At 40.5% G+C, this 8,872-nt stretch overlaps 1 non-coding gene across 1 annotated transcript; it reads left to right on the forward strand.

The window, feature by feature from the left end:
• Window positions 1–4,182: 4,182 nt before the first annotated feature.
• On the forward strand, window positions 4,183–4,258 carry TRNAV-GAC (transfer RNA valine (anticodon GAC)). Its single transcript has one exon. It is a non-coding gene; the product is annotated as a tRNA-Val (tRNA).
• Window positions 4,259–8,872: the final 4,614 nt, after the last annotated feature.

The raw sequence follows: 8,872 nt of genomic DNA on the forward strand, positions 1-8,872 counted from the left end.
CTAGAACATTTTCTTCTACTTTCCTTTGATAATCTTCTTCCACCATTATCTCTGTCCTCTCTTTCTGGAGTGTTTAAAAGTTGAATATTGGACCATTTGATGAGATATTCTAGTTTTTTAACTTATCTCTCAATATTAGAGAATATGATTCAGCTAAGAATAGAATAATATCCAATTAAAGGTAGCTTAAATAAATTACGGTGTTTTTTTTCACACAATAAGTCAAGAGGTAGTTGAACTGATATTATTTCAGAGACTCAAGAATGTCAGGACAGGGGGTTCCAAAATGGCAGCGGAGTAGGCAGACACACAGACTACCACCTCCCATGACCAAACTAGATTACAAATTAATTTAAGAACAATCATCGTGAAAAACCAACTTTGGACTAAAAGAACAGGACTCGAAAACAAAGGAGCACAGAAGAATCCACACTGATCCTGGTAGGGAGTACAGGGGCGTAGTGGGGTGGGGACTCCCCTGCTTCCAGGAGCGAGGGGAGGCTAAGGCTGAGGGTCCAGAAGGGCTCTCATTCCAAGGAGAGAAACCCTGAGAGGCAGGAGTCCTCAGTCCCAGGACCAGAGCCCCAGCCTAGAAACCCAGGGACTGGAGGAGACAGCCTGACAGCATTGAGTGGGGAGAAGAGCGAGAGTTCTGTCTGTGGGAAGTGGCTGGCAAAAGAAAGTGCAGCCTTAAATGGTCAGCACAGAAAATATCACTCACAGCCACTTACCTAGTGTAAAGCTAGTGGCCACGGCCACCATCACAGCAGCCCAGCCCATGCAGGTTCGCATTGGATTCGGACAGTCAGTAAAGAAACAACGGAGCCAAAAGCTGGTGGGCCATCATATTTAATCCTAGCTTGCACCTGGCGGGCAAGTAAAAACACACACTGGGCTCCAAAACCCACTCACATTCAGTGCTCACAAAGCAACTGACTTATCCGAGTTTCCTAGAATCAAAGGTTTCTAGCTCACCAGACTTATTCACCTCTGTTCCCCATCTCCTTCCTTCTCCCAGATACAAACTCTGCACAAACTGGCTTCTCACTCAACACTCCGCCATCTTGGCTGCTTCTCCTGGCCTCCTCCACGTGGCCTTTCTCTGCTCTCCTCTGCTCTCTCCTCTAATATTAATCTCAGGAACCGAGAGCAAGCTCCCGTTCTGCCCCCATTTTGTAGTGTAGAAATCAAGAACCTTTAATCCAATATACAAAATAGGGAAGTCTCTAATACAAAGTCACTTCTCTGAGGCATGATTGGATTGTACCACCCCACATCAAAAGGTTGGGAAAGGCTTAATCCCAAAACCAAGCCCCAGGCTACAACGATCCTGCCTGCCCACAGGCTGCCCCCAACACACATTAATATCACCTGGGCAATGGCCTCCACATGGGCAGCACCATCTTTAACAAAGTGAGCATAATATATTTCATCTGCCCAACACCTGGGGCTCCAGGGGTGAGGAGGTCTGATAGGACTGGTCCTGCATGAAGAGAGTGGGGAGATCAAGGCACAGAGTCACAAATGGTGATGGGAGAAGAAAACCTGAGCTGACCTGAGCTGAGCTGTGTCATTCTCCAGCGCTGAGGCAGCCATAGCTGGGGGAGGGGTCACTTCCTCCACCCTGCACAAGCCAAGTGTGGAACCAGTTGACCCATCTCCAAAAAGCTCTCCAGCTCCAATCAGCACGAAAAGCTGTTCAGAAAGGACGAAGTAAAGGGAAGGGGCAGTGACTCAGGTTTCCAGGGAGACCTGATCTACACCTCCTCCTTCATACTGAGAACATGCCCCGCCCCTGGAGAGGCACTGGGCAGACCACACCTTCAGACTCTCAGAGGTCACACCCACTGCATTCCTGGATAGAGTGTCCACTCTCTCCACTCTTATTTAATGTGGTACTAGAGGTTCTAGCCAGAGCAATCAGACAAGACAAAGAAATAAAAGGCATCCATATCGGAAAAGAAGAAGTAAAGGTATCACTTTTTGCAGATGATATGATCCTATACATCGAAAACCCAAAAAAAATCCAGTTTCAACTAAAAAAAAAAAACAACAACACAAGATACGCACACTTCTCCCCTCCTAAACACAGAAGCCTCCTGCTGGGATCAGCAAACACAGACGCTTCCTATTGGACTCAGCAAACAAACAACAAGGAAATTAAGACTTTTAAGTGGCTCTACTAGTTAAGGAGAATTAAAGTCCAAGCAACAAGCAGAGGCTGAGGAATAATGTCCTGGAGAAAAAGCTGCATTCCATAAGCCAACCTCATACCCACAACTCGAACAAGTTTGCAAACCACACACAGAAAGAATGGGAAGACAGAAAATGTAAACCATATTAATCAACAAGAGAAATCCACAGCCTGACCTGTGGTGGCGCAGTGGAATAAAGCGTCCACCTGGAACACTGAGGTTGCCGGTTTGAAACCTTGGGCTTGCCTGGTCAAGGCACATATGGGAGTTGATGCTTCCTGCTCCTCCCTCTTCTCTCTCTCTCTCTCTCTCTCTCTCCCCCCTCTCTCTAAAAATCAATAAATAAAATATTTTTTAAAACTTTAAAAAATAAAATAAAAGAGGTAGCCTTTATTTTTAAAAAAAGAGAGAAATCCACTGAAAAAGAACTGAATGAGATGGAAGTAATCAAATTACTGGATGCAGAGGTTAAAATAATGATTGTTAGTATGCTTAAGGATCTCAAAGCTATAATGGATGAACTTAATGAAAACCTAAATAAAGAAATTGCAAGCATCAAAAAGGACACTAAAATCATAAAAAAGAACCAATCAAAAATGGCAATTATAATATCAGAAATGAAGACTACATTAGAAAGAATCAACAGCAGGCTGGATGAAGCAGAGGATTGAATCAGTGAATTAGAGGACAAGATAAATAAAAACACAGAAACAGAGCAGCAAAAAGAAAAGAGGCTCAAAAAGTCTGAGGAAACTATAAGAGAACTCTGTGACAATATGAAGAGAAATAACATTTGCATCATAGGGGTTTCTGAAGGAGAAGAGAAAGAACAAGGGACAGAGAACATCTTTGAAGAAATGATAGCTGAAAACTTTCTTAAATTGATGAAGGAAAAAGTCACACAAGTTCAAGAAGCACAGAGAGTCCTGATAAAAAGAAACCCAATGAGGCCTACATTAAGACACATCATAATTAAAATACCAACGTTAAGAGATAAAGAAAAAATACTAAAAGCAGCAGAGAAAAGAAGTCAATTACCTATAAAGGAGCCCCCATAAGGATAAATCCAACTTCTCTACAGAAACACTTGAGGCCAGAAGGGAATGAAAAGAAATATTTAAAGCAATGTAAAATAAGAGCCTACAACCAAGACTTCTTTATCCAGCAAGATTATCGTTTAAAGTTGAAGGAGAAATAAAAAGCTTCCCAGACAAAAAAACTCAAGGAACTCATTACAACCAAACCAATACTACAGGAAATGTTAAAGAGCTTGCTGTAGAAAGAACAAAGAAAAAAGAAATCAAGAAAAAGAGGATTATAGATCTAAAAAATAAAATTACAATAAACAACTACATATCAATAATAACCTTAAATGTAAATAGATTAAATGCTTTAATCAAAAGACATAGGGTAGCTGCATGGATAAGAAAACAGGACCCATACATATGCTGTCTACAAGAGACCCACCTCAGAACAAAAGGTACACATAACCTGAGAGTAAAGGGATAAAAAAAAATATTTCACGCAAACGGAAAGAGAAAAAAAGCTGGGGTAGCAATACTAATATCTGACAAAATATACTTTAAAACAAAGGCTATAAAAGGTCACTACATAATGATAAAAGGAGCATTACAACAGGAAGATATAACTATTTTAAATATATATGCACTTAATATAGGAGCACCTAAATATATAAAACAGATGTTGATGGACAAAAAGGGCGAGATCAACAGCAATATTATAATAGTAGGGGATTTTAATACCCCACTAACATCAATGAATAGAACCTCCAAACAGAAAATTAACAAAGAAACAGCGGCTTTAAATGACACACTAGATCAACTGAATTTAATAGATATCTTTAGAAACTTTCACCCCAAAGCAGCAGAATATACATTCTTTTCAAGTGCTCATGGCACATTCTCTAGGATAGACCACATGTTAGGACACAAAACAAGTCTTAATAAATTTAAGAAGATTGAAATCGGCCCTGGCTGGTTGGCTCAGTGGTAGAGCATCGGCCTGACGTGCAGAAGTCCCGGGTTCGATTCCCGGCCAGGGCACATAGGAGAAGCGCCCATTTGCTTCTCCACCACCCCCCTTCCTCTCTGTCTCTCTCTTCCCCTCCCGCAGCCAAGGCTCCACTGGAGCAAAGATGGCCCGGGCGCTGGGGATGGCTCCTCGGCCTCTGCCCCAGGCGCTGGAGTGGCTCTGGTCACAACAGAGCGATGCCCCAGAGGGGCGGAGCATTGCCCCCTGGTGGGTAGAGCGTCTGTCTGACTGTCTCTCCCCATTTCCAGCTTCAGAAAAATATAGAAAAAAAAAAGAAGATTGAAATCATATCAAGCACCTTCTCTGATCACAACAGCATGAAACTAGAAATCACTCACAATAGAAAAACTGAAAACATTCAAATACTTGGAGACTAAATAGCATGCTATTAAATAATGAACAGGTTAACAATGAGACCAAGGAAGAAATTTTAAAATTCCTTGAAACAAATGAAAATGAACATACAACAACTCAAAATTTATGGAACACAGCAAAAGCAGTCCTGAGAAGGAAGTTCATAGCATTACAGGCATACCTTAAGAAGCAAGAAAAAGCTCAAATAAACAACTAAACCCTGCATCTAAAAGAACTAGAAAAAGAACATCAAGTGAAGCCTAGAGGAAGTAGAAGGAAGAAAATAATAAAAGTCAGAAAGGAAATAATAAAAATCAGAGCGGCAAAAAAAAATCAATGAAACCAAAAGCTGGTTCTTTGAAAAGGTAAACAAAATTGATAAACCTTTAACCAGACTCACCAAGAAAAAGCCAGGGCTCAAATAAATAAAATTAGAAATGAGAGAGGAGAAGAAACAACTGAAGAAACAGTAGAAATTCAAAGGATTGTAAGATAATACTATGAAGAAATGTATGTCCAAAAATGGGACAACTTTGATGAAATGGATAAATTCCTTGAAAAATATAATCATTCAAAAATCAATATGGAAGATTCAGAAAACCTAAACAGACCAATTACACCAAAAGAGATCTAAACAGTTATCAAAAAACTTCCGGCCCTGGCCGGCTGGCTCAGTGGTAGAGCGTCAGCCTGGCATGCAGAAGTCCCGGGTTCAATTCCCGGCCAGGGCACACAGGAGAAGCACCCATCTGCTTCTCCACCCCTCCCCCTCTCCTTCCTCTCTGTTTCTCTCTTCCCCTCCCATAGCTGAGGCTCCATTGGAGCAAAGATGGCCCGGGCGCTGGGGATGGCTCCTTGGCCTCTGCCCCAGGCACTAGAGTGGCTCTGATCGCAATAGAGCAATGCCCTGGAGGGGCAGAGTGTCGCCCCCTGGTGGGCATGCCTGGTGGATCCCGGTCGGGCGCATGCGGGAGTCTGTCTGACTGTCTCTCCCCGTTTCCAGCTTCAAAAAAATTTAAAAAACAAAACAAACAAAAAAAAACAACTTCCAACAGGCCTGACCTGTGGTGGCGCAGTGGATAAAGCGTCGACCTGGAAATGCTGAGGTCACCGGTTTGAAACCCTGGGCTTGCCTGGTCAAGGCACATATGGGAGTTGATGCTTCCAGCTCCTCCCCCCTTCTCTCTCTCTGTCTCTCCTCTCTGTCTCTCCCTCTCCTCTCTAAAAATAAATAAAAAATTAAAAATAAAAAAACAAAAATTAAAAAAAACTTCTAACAAACAAAAGTCCTGGGCCTGATGGCTTTACAGGCTAATTTTACCAAATATTCAAAGAAGAACTAACTCCTATCCTTCTCAAGCTATATCAAAAAATTCAAGAGGAAGGGAAACTTCCAAACTCCTTTTATGAAGTGAACATAAACCTCATTCCAAAACGAGGTAAAAACATTACAAAGAAAGAAAACTATAGGCCAATATCACTGATAAACTTAAGTGCTAAAATTCTCAACAAAATATTAGCAAATCGAATTCAACATACATCATGATCAAGTGGGATTTATTCTGGGGAGGCAGGGCTGGTACAATATTCACAAATCAATCAACATGATTCATCACATAAACCAAAGGAAGGATAAAAACCACATGATAATATCAATAGATGCAGAAAAAGCATTTGATAAAATCCAGCACCCATTTATGATCAAAACTCTCAGCAAAGTGGGAATACAGGGAACATACCTCAACATGATAAAAGCCATCTATGACAAACCCACAGCCAACATCATACTCAATGGGCAAAAACAATCCCCTTAAGAACAGGAACAAGGCAGGTGTGCCCCTTTCATCACTCTTATTCAACATAGTTCTGGAAGTCCTAGCTACAGTAATCAGACAAAAAGAAGAAATAAAAGAAATTCAAATTAGAAAAGAAGTAAAAGTTTCATTATTTGCTGATGACTTGATACTGTACATAGAAAACCTTAAAGTTTCAGTCAAAAAACTACTGGAACTGATAAATGAATTCAGCAAGGTGGCAGGTTATAAAATCAATATTCAGAAATCAGTGGCATTTATATACACCAACAATGAACTTTCTGAAAGAGAAATTAAGGAAGCAATCTCCTTCACTATTGCAACAACAATAAAAAACAAAGTACCTAGGAGTAAATTTGACCAAGGAGGTTAAAGAGCTGTACTCAGAATATTATAAAACATTGATAAAAGAAGTTAAGGAAGATACAAACAAGTGGAAGCATATACCGTGTGCATGAATAGGAAGAATAAACAACATTAAAATGTCTATACTACCCAAAGCAATCTATAAATTCAATGTAATTCCTATTTAAATACCAATGTCATACTTCCAAGATATAGAACAAATATTCCAAAAATTTATATGAAACCAAAAAATAACACGAATAGCCTCAGCAATCTTGAAAAGAAAAATAAAGTGGGCGGTATCACACTTTTTGATATCAAGTTAAACTACAAGGTCTTGTACTCAAACCAGCTTGGTACTGGCATAAGAACAGGCATACAGATCAATGGAACAGAACAGAGAACCCAGAAATAAACTCACTCATTTATGATCAACTGATATTTGACAAAGGGGGTAAGAGCATACAATGGAGTAAAGACAGTCTCTTTAAAAAATGGTGCTGGAAAAATTGGACATGCAGAAAAATGAAACTAGACCACCAACTTACACCATTCACAAAAATAAACTCAAAATGGATAAAAGACTTAAATATAAGTCGTGAAATCATGATCATCTTAGAAGAAAACATAGCCTGACCAGGCGGTGGTGCAGTAGATAGAGCATCGGACTGGGATGAGGAAGGACCCAGGTTCGAGACCCCAAGATCGCCAGCTTGAGCGCAGGCTCATCTGGCTTGAGCAAAAAGCTCACCAGCTTGGACCCAAGCTCACTGGCTCGAGCAAGGGGTTACTCAGTCTGTTGAAGGCCCGCAGTCAAGGCACATATGAGAAAGCAATCAATGAACTAAGGTGTCGCAACGAAAAACTGATGATTGATGCTTCTCATCTTTCTCCCTTCCTGTCTGTCTGTCCCTATCTATCCCTCTCTCTGACTCTCTCTCTGTCCCTGTAAAAAAAAAAAAGAAGAAGAAAACATAGGCAGTAAGCTCTCCAACATCTCTCGCAGCAATATATTTTCTGATTTAACTCCACAAGCAAGTGAAATAAAGGACAGGATGAACAAATGGGACTATATCAAACTAAAAAGATTTTGTACAGCAAAAGACATCATGAACAAAATAAGAAGACAACCCACACAATGGGAGAACATTTTCGCCAACACATCTGATAAGGGGTTAATAACCAAAATCTACAAAGAACTTTTAAAACTCAACACCAAGAAAAGTAAACAATCCAATTAAAAATTGGGCAAAAGAACTGAATAGACACTTCTCTAAAGAGGACATACAATAGATGGCCAATGGGCATATGACAAAATGTTCAACATCACTAATCATTAAAGAAATGCAAATTAAAACCACAATGAGATATCACCTCACACCAGTCAGAATGGCACTCATTAACAAAACAACACATAATAAGTGCTGGTGAGGATGTGGAGAAAAGAAGATCCTCCTGCACTGTTGGTGGGAATGTGACTGGTGCAGCCACTATGGAAAGCAGTATGGAGATTCCTCAAAAAATTAAAAATAGAACTGCCTTTGACCCAGCTATCCCACTTCTAGGAATATATCCTAAGAATAACAAGTCACCAATTCAAAAGAAGAAATGCACCCTCATGTTTATTGCAGCATTGTTTACAATAGCCAAGATCTGGAAACAGCCCAAGTGTCCATCAGTAGACAAGTGGATTAAAAAGCAGTGGTACATATACACAATGGAATACTATACGGCTGTGAAAAAGAAGGAAATCTTACCTTTTGCGGAAACATGGATGAACCTGTAGTCAATTATGCTAAGCAAAATAAGCCAGGCAGAGAAAGAAAAATATTATATGACTTTACTCATATGAGGAATCCAATGAACAATGAGAACTGAGGAACAGAAGAGAGGCAGAGAAGGGGGCTAAGAGTTCAGAGGGGAGGTGGAAGAGAAGAGGGGATCAAAGAAAGGAAAAACATTAGTGAAAGTATATAAACATAACACAGAGAGCTAGAGGTCAGGATAGTAAATTATGGAAGAAAGGAGTGAAGGCAATGGGGGGAGGTGGTAAAGGGGGTATCAAGGGGAACAATGGGGGTTGGGAGATATATTCGGGGTACACTTGTATCT

This window comes from Saccopteryx bilineata, chromosome 1, assembly GCF_036850765.1.
Source record: "Saccopteryx bilineata isolate mSacBil1 chromosome 1, mSacBil1_pri_phased_curated, whole genome shotgun sequence".
In the NCBI taxonomy this organism is placed as follows: Eukaryota; Metazoa; Chordata; class Mammalia; order Chiroptera; family Emballonuridae; genus Saccopteryx; species Saccopteryx bilineata.